The 20104-nt window shown below is 47.8% G+C and overlaps 1 protein-coding gene and 1 long non-coding RNA gene across 7 annotated transcripts in view; both read right to left on the bottom strand.

Annotated features, from left to right (window-relative positions):
- CAMTA1 (calmodulin binding transcription activator 1) overlaps positions 1–20104 on the bottom strand; it is a 249536-nt gene that overhangs the window by 196808 nt on the left and 32624 nt on the right. The gene's annotated exons all lie outside the window — the stretch shown is intronic.
- On the bottom strand, positions 11166–19744 carry LOC118695108 (uncharacterized). The gene is made up of 2 exons (XR_004981501.1): positions 19659–19744; positions 11166–15949 (listed from the first exon to the last, which is right to left on the bottom strand). It is a non-coding gene; the product is annotated as an uncharacterized LOC118695108 (long non-coding RNA).

The raw sequence follows: 20104 nt of genomic DNA, 5'->3' as shown, positions 1-20104 counted from the left end.
CAGATGGGGATTCCTGGTTGAACTCCTTTTATATTTCCTTTATTGCTTCATATTTACCAACGACCTGGAAACGAGCAGTGTGAAGGTGCCACTTGAACATGACAGAAGGCATTTCCGAGTGAGGCTCAGACAGGCTGGAAAACCAGCCCAGAGCCCTGAACAAACTACAAACTGGGCAAATGACTGACACAACACAGAGTGCGTGGGATGCAAAAACCACAAAGCAATGGGGATTGGAAGAGCAAGATGCATTCATTATTCATCCAGCCTGTGAGGGTTGGCATTAGTGGCATCAGGGCACAGCATGATGGACACCTTGGATGTACCTGCATCACTGTGAGCTACACTGGTCACCCCAGATCCACTCTGTGCTCCCCAGGGCTGCTGCTCTGGGCAGCCACCCAAACCCCACCCACAGGATACAGAGAGACCCATGTATCTATAAATCTATATATCTATAAACCTATATATCTATACAGATACTCGAAACACACACTCTTTGGGACACTTCATTTCCCTCTACAGTTTCCTAAGACCACTTACAGAGCAGAATTAAAGTGCAGTTAAGTCAGGGAACACTGAAGTCACACCTCAATTGGGTATAATTGGGAACCCAGCCCTGCCACTGTTTGGGTTGTGACCTGCAATTTCTGGTCCCATGGAAATCAGCAGCTCCCTCCTCCTGGAGCAGCCTGTTGAGAATGAAGTGCTGGTCCCTCAACACCTGTTACAGCTCTCTCTGTTTCTGTGGGGGAAAGCACCAAGGTTCCCCCTTATTTCCCACTCCTGAGGTTTTCACTGCCTAACTTGGCCCTGATTTACAGCAACCATCCAACAGCAGTGCCAGCTGAGGGATGCCACTCTCAAGGACACCACAGGCAGGCTCAGCATCCCCAAGGGCAGCCCAGCCACAGCTCTGGAGGGGCCAGCAGTGCTGCATGGGGATGGCATCCAGCAGCCAGCGTGCCACAAGGGACATCCCATGCCAGGGATGGGCTCTGTGCCAGGCCCAGCTCTGCTCCAGGAGCACTTCAGAACAGGGCAGCTCCCAGGCCCTGTGCATTGTGCTGCCAAGAGGAGTCTCTGGCATGTGCAGACAGCTTCTTGTCTGCACTTAAAATACTACTTGATTAAAAAAAAAAAAAAGAAAATAAAGGAAACAAATCGCGTTTTGTGGGACTGGGAGCATCAAGAGCAGAAATGGCAGCAGAAGCAATGCTTACTTGAGTCATGCTGCCAAGCTGAAAACACTTCAGCTGTGCCTGTGTGTGCCCTTGCCTTCAGCTGGTGTGGCTCCCATTTGCTTGGCTCCAAATGGGGAGGAAAAATGCCATTTCCTTAGTGCTCACCCTGGAGCACTGTGAGGAGTGGTGAAGAGGAAAGGTTGCACTGTTCCAGATACACAAAGAGTACACAGAAGTAGAAAAACGTCATCCCATCACTTAATATATGCAAATTATGTTAAATATTTCATTCATTAAATGGCTCAGGTTATTACAGAATTGTACCTTAAGCTGTTCAGAAAGTTCATTCTTCTTGCACTTGCTCGGTAACGTGAAATAACTGACTGAAATGAATATTTTACAGTTTGTGCAGACAGAACATTTATTAACAATTCTTTCTCTCTCAGAGTCCCTCTCCTAAGCAGGTTTCAGGCATCATGCGACTTAAATTATCCAGAGGGAATGAATTTTGGTTTATTTTTAAAAGTTTGGTTTATTCCCAGTTTGGAAGAGCCCAGCAACCTGGAAGGACCCAAACACAACCCTGCTGGGAAAGAACAGACACAGAGCTCTTTCCCAAAAGCCAGTGGGAAGAGCCAGGGGGGAGGAAAGCAGCCACAGAATTTGGGGATTTTCCTTACTCTAAGCCCAGACAGCTCCACTGCTCACAGGGAAAGAGCTCCTGCAGCAGCCCATAACGTGCCATGGGTCCTCTGGGATTTCACAGGAGTAATGTGAAGTGACAGCCTCTGGCTCCCGCCATCCCCTGTCCCCGCCATCCCCGGGACAGCCACACAAGGGGGAAGGGGCCACTCCAGGCAACTCCAGCTGCTTCCAGCCTCACCAACAGCCCAGGCAGCAGCGTGCTCCCCCTTGGAGGCAGGGTCAGTACCAGTTCCAACCAGAGGAGCAGGCCCCAATTAACCCACCAGCACATTCCAGCAGCTCCCAGCTCCACAGCCCAGCACACAGAGCCCCCTCCTCGGGGTAAGGGCAGGACACAACATACCTAGGGTGACATCCTAGGATGACAATATGATGCTTGTATTCCTATCCATGTGTTCTGTTTATGCTGGGTGCTGTGTTCTGTGCCTTCAAGACTGGCTCTGAAGAGTGAAAGTTTTGTTTTGGTTTCTTATCAGCCGCTCCCCCAGGGCTGGCAGGACACACAGACGGGGCAGTGCATGGTGCTGCTTTTGCTTTTCGCTTTGCTCTTGTTCCTGCTTTGCTCCTGCTTTGCTCTCGCTTTTTGCTTCTGCTCATTAGTTAGTAGCTAAGCAGTCCAAATGTTTCCCTGGACTGTCTCCTTTCCCTTTTTTGGACCTACTCGAAACTGCTCTGGACTGGGACCTGGGAACACCAAGAGTTTGCACCTTGTGGCTGCAGCAGCCATCCCCAGCAGTGGAGGGACTGATAACAGAGCAACCATCCCCAGGAGAGACTTTCTGAAGTTGTCATCTTTTTCGGAGCAGTGAAAGAGTGGTGTCATCCAGTATTGTTCATTTTGTGTGCTGGGGGTGCTTTGCCTGTTAAATAAACAGGTTCTTTCCACTTCTCTCCAAGGAATCCTTCCCAAACTGGTTGGGGAGAGGGGCCGTGTGGGTTTGCTTTCTGGGGGGGGCTCCTTTTGGAGGTTTTCTCCCAAATTTGCCCTAAACCAGGAAATACCCCAACATGCACCCAGAAGACTGCCATCACACAGGCAGCAGCCCAAAGGGTAACACAGGCAGCTCCACCACCCTCCACAGCAGCATCTCCAGATGACTTTCCCTTTCACATGCCATGGGCAGCTCCCAGGGAAAACCCACAGGGCTTCAGCCCAGCTCCTAACACGGTGTGGCAGCCACGTCTCTGTGAACTCCCAGGCTTAGAGGAGACAGATGGATAAAAATAATTATCACTGGAATGGTGGCTCTGGCATCTAAGTCAGTCCCTGGCCAGTGACCCGGGGAAGGCGGCTCCCTCTGGCAGGAGCGTGTCCCTGGGATGGAGGTTTACAGCCCCAGCAGACACCCTGCAAGCTCTCATCAATCTCAGCTGGGAAAAACCTTTCCATTTCCAAGGGGAATATGCAAACCAGGCTCTGCACTGTAAATCTTCCTTTGCAGCACTAAGGAGATAAGTAGGACCTATTAACCTCCCATGTTATTTCCAACTTCATTATTGGAGCTGACACAGAGAGAGCACGCGGTGACGGCTCTTTTTGGCAGAGTGCATGTAAATCGCTTTCTCAAAGGAAATTACTTCTCTGGGCTGAATGTTATTAATCTAAATTCTCCCTTAGTCAAATTGTTGCCCGTAATAAATATGGAACAGGTTGCTACGCTCATCTCCGAGGGCATCCTAATCCAGCTGCAGGTTTTCCCCTCAATTTGAAGGAGCTTCTGAGGATCTCCTCTGTGAAAGCAGCTTTCACCCAAGGATGGGACCATCCACCCCAATGTCACCCAGCACATGAGCACCCTGTGATTTCATAATAAAAACGTATTTTGGCCCTGCCAGCATCGTGTGCAGCAGTAAAGTGTGAGCAGGAGCAAGCCAGGGCATGTGAGGCCAGGGAAGGGACACAAGGCATGTCCTTTTCCTGCAACATGATGTGGTGGCCTTCCATGGCCAACATCTTTCATGGCTGGTGCTTCATTTATGTCAGCCTTGCTACTGTCAAAGCAGCTCAACTCACAGTGTTTAGGACTTTATGCTCTTTTCCAGTGGATATGCACTTGATATCCTCCTTGTGCAATTAAAAAACCCTGGAATTAAGCACAAACAGATCAAAAACCCCATAAAAACCAGATCCAAACCCAAACTGAACTTTGCCAGAGATAGAGCTAGGAATTTTATTTGCAGGGTATTCCTTCCTTTCACTGAAAACCAGCTCCTTGCCAGTAAAGATTTTCCCAGAAATCCTCACAGAACACCCCTCCACAAAAAGCTACGATCCCTTCTGCTCAAAGGCACACCCCAGGTATGGAGTGGATTTGGAACACTATAAATCCAGTGGCACACACAACCCTTCTCCTCATTTGTTACCAGCCAAGTGTGAAAATGTTAATGAAGGCAGCTGTAATAATCGACGGGAATTTCCCAATTAAGATTTTGTTCACGTCCGCCAGCTCCCACTCCAACGCAGCCTTGGAGCATCCCCCCTTCCACCCAACAGCAGCCCTAATTGCCACACTCCATCCAGGCACCCTCACCAGCCACCCCAATGAGGGAAATCACTGCCACTCTATTAACTCCAACTTCTGCTGCCTGTATTCCTAGAAGAAAATTAATGCAGAGAGGTTTTAAGTGTGTGCCTACCCCCTACACGAGTATGTTTGAAATACAACACGCTGACAGCACTGAGTCAGGCAATACCACATCAGCCACTTCTACTGAAAAAAAGAAAAAAATAAATTAAAAATTTAGTTTTGGGGGTGGCTTATGGCAGCCCTGGCTCGTGGGAAGCTGATGCCTTCCTGGTTCAGGAAGGCAAACCCTGGGAGCCTGTCTGGGTGTCAGGAGCACATCTCTCTCCTGGAATAGCAGAAGGGGAAGAGACACCATGATAAAATGAAGGCATCCTCACAAATAAATTACTTTTCTACCACAGTCGTGTGATTTTTAATTTTCCTCTAATTTCAGGACTGCAGCACTGATATAAAACCCCTCTAAGTGTTTTAGGGAGATGGTAATGGTCCTATACTAAAATAATTCAACCAACACTATAATTTTAGTACCACTATCAAAATGAAATAATGGCTGTTTACTGTGTTACACCTTTCAAATGACCTTCATTTGAATACAAATTGTGGCTCCAAACTCCAAAAGCTGCTCCATTTCAGAAGGCAGCAAATTGAGGATGTTTACCCGGGGTTTACTCTGCCAGCAGATTCCTCAGCATAACCACAAATGCCAAATGTGTTTGGGAGGGTTCTTTTCCTCTGAAGTTGCCTAAGACCAGCCTAAAGGACCCACCTGGATCTGGCCAGAAGCCTGAGCCACAGCCACTCTGCTCCAAGCATGATGGGAAGCACACATTCTGTTTTATCTGGAAATATTTATTGCTGATGAAACTGTTCACTCACAGCTCCCTCCCTCCCAACCATCTCACCCTAGACAAAGAACTAAGATTACTCTGCCAATAATCAGGTACCTGGATGAAAGGAAGAGGTGGATGGGTCCTGTCTCAATCTGGGCCTTGAGAACACTTCACTTGGTTTTATTTTTTAGGCTCTGTCTGCCCATCACAGGCTCTCACGCTGGGTTTGGGGAAGCAGTGCAGCCACAGAGAAGCTGTGGGTGCCCAGGCTGTGGGGACAGACCTGGGCAGCCCTAGAGGGGCTGTTCCAAACCCCTGTGGCTGTGTGGCACTCACAGCTCAGCCCACACAGGCAGAGCAGGGGTGGTCACAGGCAAGGATTTGCAGAAAAAATTTCATTACAGATATTTGCTGATATTCATTCATACACCTGGGAACCCCAGTCTATCACCAGCTATTTCACTCTAATAATGAATTTCTGCCCTTTCATCAACATTAGTCAGAACAAGCTCTGAGAAAATTCCCATTTGGTGCCAGGAACATAACAGAAAACATTGACATGAATGGCAGCAAGCAAAGCCAAGCAGTGTGCCCAGCTGCAAGGCAACACAAGCTGCCACCACCCAAATCTGAGCCCTTCCAAGATCACTCCTAAGAAGGGGAAAAAAGTACAACAAAAAAAACGTTTATCTTTAAGGTGCCAGAAGCTGTGCTACAAACTCCCTTCCTGTGGACACCAAAGGGCCATGATCACACAAGGATACTCCATGCTGAAGAGCATTCCCTCCTCTTCCTCAGTTCCCAACAAAGCAGTGGTGATCCAGGCACCAGGCTGAGTGCTGCTTCTGCTGCTGCTCACAGCCCAAGTGCTACAGTGGGAAAATCCCACATGCCGAAAATACGGAGTGTCTGTAAACACTCCTGTTCCGAGACACCTACGTGTAATTACTCACTATGAGTGAGGAGGAGGAAGAAAAACCCACTTTTTGTTTTTAACTCTCTTCTTTGTGCATAGAAGCTCCTGCAAGAGAAGCCCTGGCCAGCCAGGGCAAGAGCAGCACAACAGTGGCCACAACAGCTGGATTGAGCTGCAGTGTTTGGACAGCAGTGCCATTCTGGGGCAGGACAAAGGGAAATCCTTTCTATAAAGGATGATCTCTGCCTTTCTCCAGAGCTGCCATCCCAAGGGCAGAGCCATGCCAGCAGTGGATGCCCCAACTGGAGATCTTGACCCAACACCTGCCTCTGCTGTGGTAACATGTGGAGAAACAAAAGGAGTTTAAACAATAAGTGTTGTATAAAACATCTGAAAACAAGACAAATTAGTCATTAAAAATTAATTTTGGAAAATTACAGTCTTGTTAATAGACACTGTCGTGACTTTGCATGCTCTTTTTCAGACAGGAGGGAGGAAGGCGAGGACTCAAAACACATTTTACTGTATTTCAAAAACTGAAGAGGTTTACCTTTGATACCCATGCCTTTGGAAGCCTGTGTTCCTCTGTGTCATCCCAGTGCTGGCAGCTTGGCTCTGTATGGTGAGGTGCCAAACAATCTGACCAGGGCAGGTGAGCACCTGCAACCCTGTGCTGAAACCCCCACCATGAACCTGCCTGTGGGATGCTCCAACGTTATTTTCATGTGCTCAACAGAGAGGACTATGCCAAAATACTCAAGGTCAAGAGACCAGCATGGTTCGAGGCAATCTGCACCTCTTAAAACAGTGACAAATATGTTATTTAATTTTAATGAGCTTTTTTGCATCTCCAATCTAATTACAGCATTATCAAGCACTGCTCTGAACTGCAGGTGGCTGCTCATTACTTGGGGTAAGGCTGTCACAAGCATTTTTCATGAATACTAAAAACTACCTCGTTTCACCACCCGCTCTGAAATATCCCCAGCTGATTGCTCCACTTCTGAGTGTGGGGTTTGGTGTGCTTAAGAGAGAGCAGCACCCACAAGCACAGCTTTATGTGCCTGCCCAGCTCCTCTGGCCAGAACCCTCAGGGGAAACGCCACATCCACCAAAACCAAGAGAGTTTTGGTGTGCAAAATACTTGTGCCAGAAATGTCCCCCAAAAGCAAACATCTCCCTGTTCTGCACACAGCAGTGAGGACACTCTGTGGCAGGGCACTGAGGAAAACCCCTCATTTCCAGATGGCTTCTTGTTTTTTGCTTTCAACTAAGTGGTTTTTTGAAATCATTATTAAAAACAAGGAAAACTCCAATGTCAAAAGTATTTTGGCAAGATCAAAATTCTTCCATTTTCCTCTTATAAGCTTTGCAAAAAATCAGATTTTTCTGTTCCTTTTTGGCCAATTCCTTTGACCACCTCTCCTCAGGGCCCGCTGTCTCCTCCATGCAGGACAAAGCTGCTGGAGCTCACGTCCAAAAGGCTCAGTAACCAAGCAAGAATCTGATATTTTAATCCTCCCCAAATCCCCTTTTCCCTGCACGGTTTGGTGAGCACAGGCAACAAACAAGCGATAACGAAACCCCAACAGCAGCTTTTCCTCCTACAAAGCAGGAAGGCAAGCAGGACACCCCCCCCTCAACAACCCCAAATCTTCATCCCTCAGGGAGGCAGGAATTGCCCAGCTCACCTTTGGATTGCCTTTCCCCCCCACCAAAAATACTGGTCCAGCTTGTGTCGGCTCACAAGTCTGCCTGGCCAGGAGCACTCACTGGCATCCAGGGGGCACAGGGGTGATGGCAGGGGACTGAGGGCTGAGGGGACACCGGGCTCTGCACCCCAGGAAAGCGAGAGCATCCCAGGCAGGCTCTGGGCTTGTCTGAGTTCCCCGGCAGCTCCATCAGAGCTCACTGACAGCAGCTGGGAGAGGCCACGGCAGCTGGGGCTGAGGCAGCTGGGCAGCAACACCTGGGCCACCTCCCACAGGCCAAATATGCATGTGTGCACGTGTGTATGCAGGTGTGTATGCACGTGTGTGTGTGTGTGTGTTTGTGTGTGTGTATGCACATGTGTGTGTATGCACGTGTATGCACGTGTGTATGTGTGCAGGTGTGTGTGTGTGTACGCACGTGTGTGTATGCACATGTGTATGCACGTGTGTGTGTATGCAGGTATGTATGCATGTGTGAATGCACATGTGCACGTGTGTATGCAGGTGTGTGTGTGTGTGTGTGTGTGTGTGCAGCGTATATGCGTGTATCCAGGTGTGTATGCAGGTGTGTAGGCACGTGTGCATGACGTGAGCAAGTGTCTTTGTGTGCATGCAGGTGTGTATGCAGGTGTGTGTATTTGTGTATGCACGTCTGCATGTGTGCATGCACATATGTATCTGTACACACACGTGTCTACCCGTGGATATGCATGTGTCTGTGCGCATTTATCTGTGCACGCACGTGTGTATCTATGTTCTGGCATGTACCTCGGTGCCTGCATGTCCATGTAGCTGCACACACACACAGAGCAGAGCTGCCCAGAGCATCCCCGCTCCGTGTTTCCCCGGCACACGTGAAGCCGGCGGCGGGAGCCGCGCTTCGCTCCCGGCGCCGCTGCGGCAGTCCCGGCGTGTCCCCCTGACCTTGCTGCAAACCGCAGCGGCCTTTGGGACGCGGGATGGCACTCGCGCGGCTGTGCAGCGAACCTGCCCGCACGCTGGGCCGGGGGATGCCCCCGGGGACCCCCCTTGGCAGGGACACTCCGGGGAATTCCAGCACCGGGCTGGGAGCGCGTTCCCTGGCGGAGCCGGAGCTGCGGAGGCCCAGGGATGGGGAACGCGGCGCAGCGAGTGTGTGCAGAGACCCGAGTCTGCTCAGCCGGGCCCCGCAGGAACACCCGGTCTCCCCTGGCCGCCTCCTCCGGGCCCCTCTCTAGATAAGCACACTGACTTTAGTTAAAGTGTGTGCCAGCTGCAGCCCTGCAACCGGAGCAAGCAGAGACGTGGCGTTGAATGATAATTAAATACATTCGCATCATCTGTCATTTTTTATGCAGGTGCCGGTGTAATAAATCCAAGCTTGACTCTTCTGTCAGCTGGCAGCGAACATGTTTTAACACCAAATCCCGGGGGATGAATTCAGAATGGCTTGGCCTTGCACAGGGAGGAGCCGCCTGTAACAACGCCAAGTGGGTAACGCATACTTGATTGCTTTCATAGTATTTTTATTATTTTGGTGACACGTGCCTGATGTAGCGTTTCAACCCCACTCGCACAGAGAAGGCAAACACTTTTCCACCACTGTCCTCCTGCCACACCCCAACCCTCTACACACAGCCCCAGCTCTGCTCTCCTCGGCCCCTAGCACTGTCCCAGCATCTTGACGTGCCTGTGACCTGTTGGGTTATTAGGATTTTGGTCAAAGAGAAAAAAACCTCAAAATAAAAAGGCAAACAGAAAAAAAATTGCATATTAATTTAATTAGAAAAATGACAACTCAGAAAATTAAATATTTAAGTTACTATGTAAAACCTAATTCATCCCTCTGGTGCACAGTGAAGGAGCAGCTCTGTTTCCCCATGGATGTATGCAAACTGCTCTGCAGTCATCCTGTGGAGAACAGCGAATCCTTCACTGCAGGTACTGCTGGGACATCCCTTATGACACTTTTCCACAGGCATCCACACACCTGTGATGCAGCACCAGCCTCTTAAGTGTACTGACGCTGCAATAATGAACTGTTTCAGTCTGAAGTCGATTTATAATTTTACCAATAGTAAAATTTCTTCTCTTTGCCTTCTGCACACGGCCCAGTTGATGCACAGATCAGGTACAAATCCAGGTGCCGCAGGATGCTCCTGCGTCCAAGATGGCCCCTGTCCCACAAAGGATGGCCAGGCCTGGCTACAGGAACCAGTCCCTGCAAGCCCAGGTGGGAAAAGCGTGGAGTGCAAAAGCAGAAGCCAAAACCCAAATGAGAACAATCCTCCCAATTCTCACTACGGAGCACCGGTGCCACGGTGTGCCATGGCTGGGCCTTGCCAGCTGCACCCGCTATTTATAACCCTGGCACTTACACAATTACAGCTTGACAACTTACAATACAGGCCTGGAAATCAGAACACTTTATTTACCCAGCCAAAGCTTTATCGGTGCAGTCGGCTTTCCAATGAGGGAAGTTGTGTTTATGAAGCACTTCCTTGTAGGTGCCTGTCTGCCTTCAGCTGCCCTGAGCAGCATCTCCCTTCTGGCAGCACAGGCTGGTGGGAAACACGGAGGTAAATCCTTTGGCAGCACTCTGAATCTTCCAGGTCTTGCTGTACTTTTAACCTAATAAAGTCCTGATTCTAATTTGAGGCAGAAAATGCAACTGAAGGGGCTAACAGCTGTGGGTCCTGCCCCAAAGTGAGCACAAGTGCCTTGGATGGCCCCTAGGTGGTTTCTACCCACATTTACTGCATGCTCCACTCCTTGTTCAGTTTTGACTTTGTCATAGTACTTTGCCAGCTGTATTGTGTGTCCTGGAGCCACATCTTTTTTAACAAATTACATTAAATTAAATCATAAGTAAGCTGAGTGGCTTCAGAAGAGCAGAACCCCCCCTTTTGTGTGCAGAACAAAACCCGGTGCTGCCTGCTTTGCGGTTTCCTTGGCAAGCACACGGCTCTGCTCAGCTCTCCCTTGCTGGAGCAGCAACAGCCCTGTAACATCATCAGAACACAGGGATGATTCTGAATTCGGGGGCAGGAATCACTGACACTGAACTTCGTTACAGACCCATTCCCAGCCACAGACTGTCCCAAGACTATCCCCTTGTCATTCTCCCAATATTCCTAAATCCATAATCCCCAAATCCGGGATCCACCAGTGCCAAAAATTTCTGGTGTGGGTTTGCAATTCCCCCCACCAGCACTACTGCCTGCAGCATCACCCTGTGCTTTAAACAAAAGCACAGTTTCCCTTTCATTAAAAACATTCCCACGGATTAAAGATTTGGAGGCCACAGCAAAGCAAGTTGAACATTTACTTTCTATTAAAACATCTAAATGAGAAGATTAAAACCTGTTTTACATTTAACGGGCAAAGTCAAATCAGCATAGGAGCAGCTTAGTGCCTACTTAGAGCCAAGGCATTCTGATGTGCAGAGGTAATCAATTTACAGAGGGAGGGATTTCCTAAAACTACTCAGAAAGGGGTAAAAAAAATAGCACGCATACATTTGAACAGATCTTTCCCTTCTGTCCCCATGGCCGCCTCCCGGAGCTGTTTTGCTGCAGCTCCAATCAGCTCGCTCCCACTGACAGCTCTTGCCCCAGATTCCCCCATAAAATATTTTCACAGCTGATTAGTCTATTTAGCACGTTGCACGCTTAAGCTCTTTTGTTTATTTTTCATTTGAGATGGCAGGAAGAGACGATCCAATGGAATGCAGAAGGGGGTTATTGACTGTGTTTAATGGCAACTGTTTGCAGGAGTAGCAGTTAGAGGTCACAGAGGTGACGCAGACACAGCTGACTGCTGCAGGAATTTCTGCTCTAATTTTCTAACATCCAAACAGACTCTGCCTGGTAACAGAAACCACTGAACTACAGCTGGTTTCTGCCAAGGCAGAATTCCCGGGGGAAGCTGAAAGTCTCCCTTTACAGGGCCAAAATCCAAGTCTATTTGTATTCGCCTGCAGCTGATCTAACAGCATTTGGATACAAGACCAGCTCTGCCCCTGCCATGCGGGTGCTGAGGCAAAGCCCCCACTGCTGCCAGGCACCTCTTCCACAGTGTGTATTAGCCAAACTTTGGGATCACCCATCCCACCAAAAGCGTTTTTTGGTGATGCAATTTCAGATGAGTGCCAAACCCAGAGAGTAACACAAAGCACCATCACTGCTGGACACGGTCCTCCATCCAAACACCTGGGATCCAAACCCAGGTACTGAACCAGCACATGCTGTGATGCCCCCATGGACAGCAGGGAACGCCACAGGACTTGCACATGATCTCAGTCCCAGGTTTCCAAGTGAGGTGCTCTAATGCAATGAGTAGTTAATTTTATACCCCTCTCTACAACAGCTCCAACAGATCAGTTGATCCTGCTGCCATTAAAAGGAAGGGATCAGAGCTCCCGCACTCCCATATAACAGAATTAGACTGAATGCCCCCACATGTCCTAGAGGTCATCCCAAAGAGAAGTCTCTTCTTCAGTTACATAATCCTCCGTTTCAAAAGTTTATTTAAAAAGTGAAAAGCAACAGAAGGAAGTGAGGGGTAGAGTGGATGTGTGGAGCCCCCGGGGTGGAGGGTTGTTTACTTTTAAATGATCACACAATTTCAGGGTGAAGCAGCACACAGCTAAAGGGAGAATCACGTGAAAGTGCTGCTTAACTGGCCTTGTCAGACAAGTTTTTTGGCATGAGCATGTATTATGCAAAAGGAATAATCCCTTTAACTAAAATATTTGGAAGAGGGTTGCACAGCCAGCAACCAAAGGGAGGTTTTGCCGTTATTTCTCATCTGATCGCACTGAATAAAATGGTCCAACTTACAAAGTATTTTAGGACAGAATTTGGAGGCTGTCTCTACTTGGAAGCAAATACATTTTGCCACTTGTGCAGACTAAACATACTACATGCAGACGGGAAAGTAGCTGGGTGCTCCAAGGCTCGCTGCAGAGAAGCCACACGGACAATGCTCACAGGGGAAGGGTCCCAGCACCAGCCGGCAGGAGCAGGAGGCAGGGGAACAGCCCTGGGACGCTCTGCAGCCACCAAGCCCTGGACCTGCAGCAGCCGAGTGTCGGTGTTGCCGCCGCCTTTGCTCACACTCGCACACCGGACACGGAGCCCACAGCACGGCAGCGGCTGCTGCGGCCACCACGGGCGGCCTCCCCCGCGCCGCTCCCCGGGCACGGCCCCGGCGCTGCCCCCGCTCTGCAGAGCCACGGCGCTGGCTGCCCTACAATCGCCGTCTCCTCCAAGCCCTCATCTTCCCTGCAAACCTGCACATTCAGTGCCTTCGCAGCACCCTCCTGTGGGGATTCCGCGTCCGTACAGACACGGGGGCAGCTGCGAACGGGGCGCGATGGAAACTCTCCTCTTCCTCCTCCTCCTCCTCCGGCGAGCCGGGCACGGGCAGCTCCGGCCGGCGGCTCCGGGGCGCCAGGCCGTGCCCGCACGCCTCAGGTCCCCGGTACCGAGCGAGGCTGGATGGGTGAGAGGCGATGCCAAAAGCACCGGGGCCACTGGCACAGCCCGGACAGGCCAGGCAGCCGGGGGGGCTGCGGCCAGCGGCGCCCCCGGCACTGCTGCGCTGTGTTTATCTATAACCTACTGACTCACAAACCGAGCAGCGACAGGTAATTACAAAAAGATGTAAAAATTAATAGATTTCTTTGCAGCAAGCCCTGACATACACAAAGTGCTCCTCAACTCCTTCCCTGGGGTGTGCAATTGCCCCCCACGGAGGATATCACTGCTTAAAAACCGGCTCTCAAAACCAGGAAAACCTTCATTTAGCAGCAGCACCTCGTTTGGAACCACTTTTGCATTAATACTTTTGTTTTCACGGTGATGCTGCATTTTCATTCAGATACTTCAAAGCATTTTTGTCACAAGTTGCAGTGATTTTGCACAACACTTTGCACCTCAATGAAAACCAAACACTGCTCTTATATTTAAGAAAAAGAAGATTTGAGAAAGTTTATAATTATTATGTTACTATACATTTAAGTTTTTTAAAAAATTGTGTTTTATCTACACTCTTAATGCAGAGCATTCAGAGTGGTGCCAAGATACACAAATTCCAGATATTGCAAGAATGCTGCAAAATTAGACTTGGATAAATCTCAAATCTGAATCACTGATTGCCCTCCAGGTTACACAGCAATTTAACATCCTTCAGCATGTGACTTGCATAGAGCAAACAAACCAGTTCTCTTGTGCAACGGGCAGTAAGAACATGGATATGGCATCATTCACTTTTGAAGCATCTCACACCAAATTAATTCATCTTAATAGATGATGTTTTTGCAGGAACAAACCGATTTTTTTGCTTCCCAAATGAAGGATTTTCAAACAAGTCTGGCAGATGAGCATTAGGTGAAGCGCAGACACATTACAGACACACCTCTCTAGTTTAGATGCTCTAAAGCAATGCAGGAGCAAATCGTGAGAGAGATGATAATCCCTCATCTACTTTTTCCTCCACCTAACGAAAAAAGTTCTTTCCATACCCTCACTGCCTGGCAATGAACGCTTTCACCATTCAGGAGTGGCACATTGCTCCCATCCCTGGAGCACTCAAGTATCCTGTCATGGAAAAGAACAGGCCAGAGAATCAATCAGACAGAAGCTGTCAGAAAAGAGCATCTAGTCTGGAAAATTCAGGTGCAAAACTGCAATTAAAGACTGCCTTCCCATTGCCAGAAAGCCTTTCCTAACCATCATCCTGGACAGGAACTAAAACCTTCTCTTAAAAGTTAAAAATTCATTGCACTCGTCAAACTCTGAGAAAGGAAGAGCTGCTCAGCTACCAAATTCTGCAGACATAACTGAGCCTTGCTCTTCCAGGGCAAAGAAAGGCTGAGGCTGATGGGAAGCAGGTGTATGGAGGCAGGAGGCAAAGGCAGAAAATCCATCCAGCAGAAGCAAGGAAGGTAGGGAATAAGATGTGGCAGAACAGAGCAGGCAGAGTTGCAGCAAGATGAACCAAGCACATGATTTTTGTTGTTACTGTGCCATGAGGTCTGTGACCAGGGAAGGCAGGGACTGCATAGGAGAGGAGGCTCTCATAATTACCGGATATATGATGTGACTTATTACTACCAACAAAAACTACAGCACCTTCCCAGCAGCAGCAGGAGGATTTTCTGGATGAGAACACTCCATTTCTACCTTGAAGAATATCAGTTCTTCCTCCACTACTCAGCCCTGCTCAGGGGATAGTAAGGGCTATTCCCAGCTACAAAGAAAATGTGTCCTAAATAAATAGAGAAGAGAAAGCCAAATAAAATGTTTGATAATAAAGTCTTGAAGCTGTAGGCTTTCACAGAAGGGAAATAATCTCCACAGCTGGAAGGACACCTCTCCTGGCATCAAGGTCAGAACTTCTTAAGGAACAGAGGCCACTAGGCAGCACAGACTGGCCCCAACCCAAGTGGTACCTTGGGAGCAGTTCCCTGGCTGCTGCCTTCTACATATCCCCAAGAGGAAAAGCAAAGCCACAGCATAAACCCTGGCAATCAGATCATATGTGGCTCCAACTACTGAATCAGTAATTCCTCAGCCCACAGCCCTGTAACACAAGAGGGTGGAGGGGAATGAGAAATGAGCAGAGGGATCTGGGTGACAGGGCAGCAGAGCTTCTCACTGGGAACACATCCTGTGACATGGCACCTCCCAGGCCCTCGCAAAGAATGGAGAAAAGCAAGTTGTAGTATTTGTTTCATGCGTTCATCACAACAGGAACATCAGCCAGATCTAGACTAGGTCCAAGGGATAATCACTGTAATTAGCACTTCGTTCATATAATTACCAGCAGACCCTGTAACATTTTACAATGGAGGTAATTACCCACATTTTACAGCTGAGGAAACAGATACAGTGCAGGTGAGTAACTTAAAAGAAATCATCAGTGAAACTGTGGCACAGCCAGAGGCTGCAATTATCCTTATTCCCAGCCAAGGCTCTCCCCAATAATCCATGCTGAATTCACTTCTGTCTTGTGGGAAGGAATCCAGAGAAAATAAACACAAACTGGAATTTCCAATGTCTAGAAGAGCTGAAAAGCAGACAAGCCAAACCTGAAGGAGAAATAAAAACACATGTTTATCACTGAGCATTTTCTGAACTGAATGTGCATCTAAGAGCGGGGAACAGGCAGAGGACCCTGCTCTAGCAGACACAAAGCCAATGCAGGGTGTCAAGGGCTACAGTTCTACTTCTGAAGCAGAGGAAAAGCAGAAGCACAGGAGAGGGTCAGGGCTGGCTGCCCAATGGCGCCAGCTCAACCCCTCAGCCATCAGAGTCCTTAATGCATGTCAAGAAGTTAGAGATTAAAGCAGGAGCAATAATTAAATTATTTAAGGACTTTGAAAACCAACATACACCCAGAGCAGCAAGCAGGGTGATAAGCCTGAGAAATTCACCCCCACCCTAAAGAGAACCTCCCTGCAGAGTGGCTGCCCCAACAGCCGGTGAGGCCAGAGCAGCACCCAGGCTCTGCTCTGGAAAGGGGGAATTCCCTTCCCCTCTGAGCACAAGAGCAGTGGGAGCAGCAGGATCCAAGCCTAGAACCCACCAGCCCTGAAACATGAGGAGGGTTAGCTGGCACTTGGTCAGTTTGTTGCACAGGGTCAGGTGCTGCACAAGAAATCTATGTTTTCCCAGGTAGGAGATACAGACCTGTCCTGTACCTCTGGATGAGTTTCAGTGTTAACAGAAAATGGTGTGTTTGTGCTGACCAATACATCTGATTTTCAAAAGAAGTCAGACCAAAGTGAGCAATTTGCTGCTGCCTATGTTTTATTAAATAAGCAGCACATGCAGATGACACACAGGTGTCTATTAGGCTGAATAAAGCAGATTAGGTTAATCCAACCCCAGCTGCATTACCTGAACTGCAAGACATGCAACGCTCTGAATCTTGTACGTGTGCCAAGGATTTCATTTCAGCCCTTCAGCCTTCTGTTAAGGTTAATACATAAAAGCTTCCAGCAGCAGAAGATACTGCATAGATTTCAAAATTAAGACTTGTTTCAGGAGTGGATGTTGTCAACATTCTGGCTTTGAGTAACAGAAAAACCTCGTAAGCAGGAACAAATCTCTCAATAGAGTATTCTCTCAAAATCTAAACAGACAAATGTTTTGCTTTGCAAACATTTTGCAGCATTTGTGTAGTTCTTTGATTAAGTGTTTGATGAAAACATGTATTTGAGTTACTGCTCAGTGAAAAACAAGCTCAGTAAAGTGAATTAAGTTCCATCATCTCTTGCCATCCAAGGGTCAGCTGTTGCTGTTCCTGCTGTATCCAGCAGCACTGCAGCAAAAACCCAGGTTTTACACTGGGGCAAATAGCAGTGCTGTTGCTGGGTCAACAAAGAAGCCTTTCTTGACAATGTTTACTGTGTTTTAAAGAGGAAATGGGGGACAATTTCTATCTCCCCCTTCCCAAAGGCTGGACCTCCTCCTCCCTCAGCAGCTCTAGCATCCTGGAAGCCCATGCAATAGCTCAACAGGCATAACCCATATTATTTACACCAATTACTGCAAGTAACCATCTGCATCTAACACAATACATGGAAATATCACAACAAAGCATGCATCACTCTGTCATCCCACCACCTTGGCAGCTACACCCAGAGAATGCCATGGGTCAGAGTGCTTACCTTATGAAAGAAGGCAGGATGGACATGACAAAACATGAAATGAGACAAAAAAAAAAGAAACAAGACATTCTAACCATCTTTTAAGCTCTGTTTTTTTTTATTATTGACTCCAATTCCCAACATCAGACATTTTTATTTCATTTCTTCTTTTTCCCTGCTATTTGTTCTAGCAGGAGGCAGCCAACAGACAGCCCTCTGCACAAGGAAGGAGATTTCCTTCAGTTTCCAGACATTTAAATAAAGGTTTTTAAGAACTGCTGCCCTGGAAAGTCAGGGCATTCACATCTAACTGCTGCCAACATAAAATCTGTGTTATGAGGAGAAAAAGAGTCTTCAAGAGGTTTTTTTGGGCAAAGTAAGTATTTTTTCCCACTGAGTTTTAAAAACCCTCTTCTGGAGACTGAAGAAACGGCTTAAGATGGTTTCTGGAGGATTCTTCTTCTCCTCAGGATGACAGGTAGCATTAAACCCAAGCCAAAGCCAAATCCCAGCTATCCCAGACAGGCTCGGTGAGGAGCAGCAGTCTGTGTACCAGAACTGACAACTCCAGGTCTACAGAAACAATTACAGCTAAAATTTTGAACAGGAGGGGAAAGGAAAATCCACCTGAATGCTCCAAGCACTGATGGAGGCTGTGACAGTCCAGCACAGCTCATAGCCACAGGGTCAGAGAAACTCACACAGTAACAGAGAGGTGCTGGGCAGGGAATTCTGTGAATACTGGATCTGCCACTATTTTAACAGGCATTTCTGCCACACAGGGGTAGTTTAAAAACAGGGATCCTGTGGTTAAGCACAGAGATCAGTGCTGGAAATACCTTTTTCAGGCAGGGATGCCAATTCAAACCTGTTTCCTGAAGCAGGTTCTGGTGTTGATGGTGCATCCTCACTAGGATGAACCAGGTACAACCTGCTAGGGCTGAATCCCTCAAGACTCACAGAGGACTCAGGGGGGAAGGAGACAACTCGGGCTCAGCCCAGCAGGACCCCCAGACAGGGGAGCAGAGCCAAATGCAGTCCAGTTTCCTTGGGGAAAGGGTCAGCAGGAGGGTGTTCAGGTGAGCTTCAGGCTCCTCCAGAGGCCAGGCACCAGCAGAGCCCAGTGGCACTACATGAACAGCTCTCTACAATTTTAATCTGTAGTCCTAATGAATGATATAAAGTTTTATAAGCATCAACAAGGCTCTGAGAAGACCTAAATCCATTTCAGTGCTCATTTAGCAGCTTCATCTGTGTGCAATTAAAACTTCAGCATTAAATGTTAGAGAATAAAATAATGAGACACTTAAAAAGTAATCTGTACTTCAGTGGGCCGTGCTCAGTGGATTTCATATGATCCTTTACCAGATAAAAATAGAATCTGGCCAAAATCTGTCTTATCTACTGCTTCCCTTTCAAGAGGAAAATGGAAAGAGCCAACTAAGCTTTGGGGGCTTTGCCATCCCACGTACACACAACGCTGCTTCCCTAAGCACAGCCGTGCCTAAAGCACAGCTCCAAGCATTGATAACTTCCCTTTGGGCTTCAATGATAACAGAAAAATAAATGCAAATTGAGTTTCAAGTGAGATTTTCATTTTGGTCTGAAGCCTAATCTTTTATTAAAACAGCTATCAGTTTGGAGCTGATGGTTTGGAAAAGTTAACTTCAGGACAGGAAAAATATTTTAACAGCAAAGAATAGTTCTTATTTGTAAGTGTATCTGAAATGCTCCCAAGGTCACGTTAAGCTACAAAAGTTGACTAGAGGGGGACACAGATGGGCCATGGACAGGCCACATGAATGGGTTTTACTGAACAAATCAACTGTAGAAAAAATGTGAACTAAAAGCAAAGATGTACATAAATATCAAAATAGACTGAGTGGGAGAACACAGATCAAAAGAAGTATTATACAGGCAACATACACACAGTTAAACTTAAAAGAAGCAAAAACCAACGAAAAATACATATTTTATTAACAACTGAAATAATGTTTATTCAAGAAAAAGCAACATTGGGCATCCTCATAGAAAAGAAAAAAGACATCTGGGAGGTCAAAGAACGCTACAGTTTAAAATGATGAAATGTTACAGCTTACACACCAAAATTAAAAATGAAATGAAATTAAAAAAATGAAATGGTTACCAAAGTAATGCAGGTCAAGGGATCAAAGGTGAAGGGTCACACACTATTAAAAAGAAATCCAAAAGGGCGTCTGCATCAAGATCTCTGCAAAACAAAGGAGCTTCAGTGAGTAAAACTAGAACCTTCTATGGAAGCACATCAAAGCTCTGCACTCCACACCCAGCCCAAGCAGCACACTCAGCTGCTCTCCTGCACCAGTGGCTGCTGCCCCTCCTGCAGCCACGCTGGGCAACTCCTGTTTCCAGCCACTTTGGCTTCTTATTATTAACCTCCCTGTAGAAAGGCTCCTTAAAGTTTTCCCATTTCCACGTTGGAGCATTGGTTTCTTGTTTCACAAACTGTTCTCAGCACCGAGGGAATGAGGCTGCGCAGCCCAAGCGCCAGCTGCAGGTCCTGCATTGGCACTGACCCCTACCTGTGCCAAGGAGGCTCTGCTTAGGTCAGAA

This window comes from Molothrus ater, chromosome 23, assembly GCF_012460135.2.
Source record: "Molothrus ater isolate BHLD 08-10-18 breed brown headed cowbird chromosome 23, BPBGC_Mater_1.1, whole genome shotgun sequence".
NCBI lineage: Eukaryota > Metazoa > Chordata > Aves > Passeriformes > Icteridae > Molothrus > Molothrus ater.
This window is presented reverse-complemented; position numbering and strand designations above follow the sequence as displayed.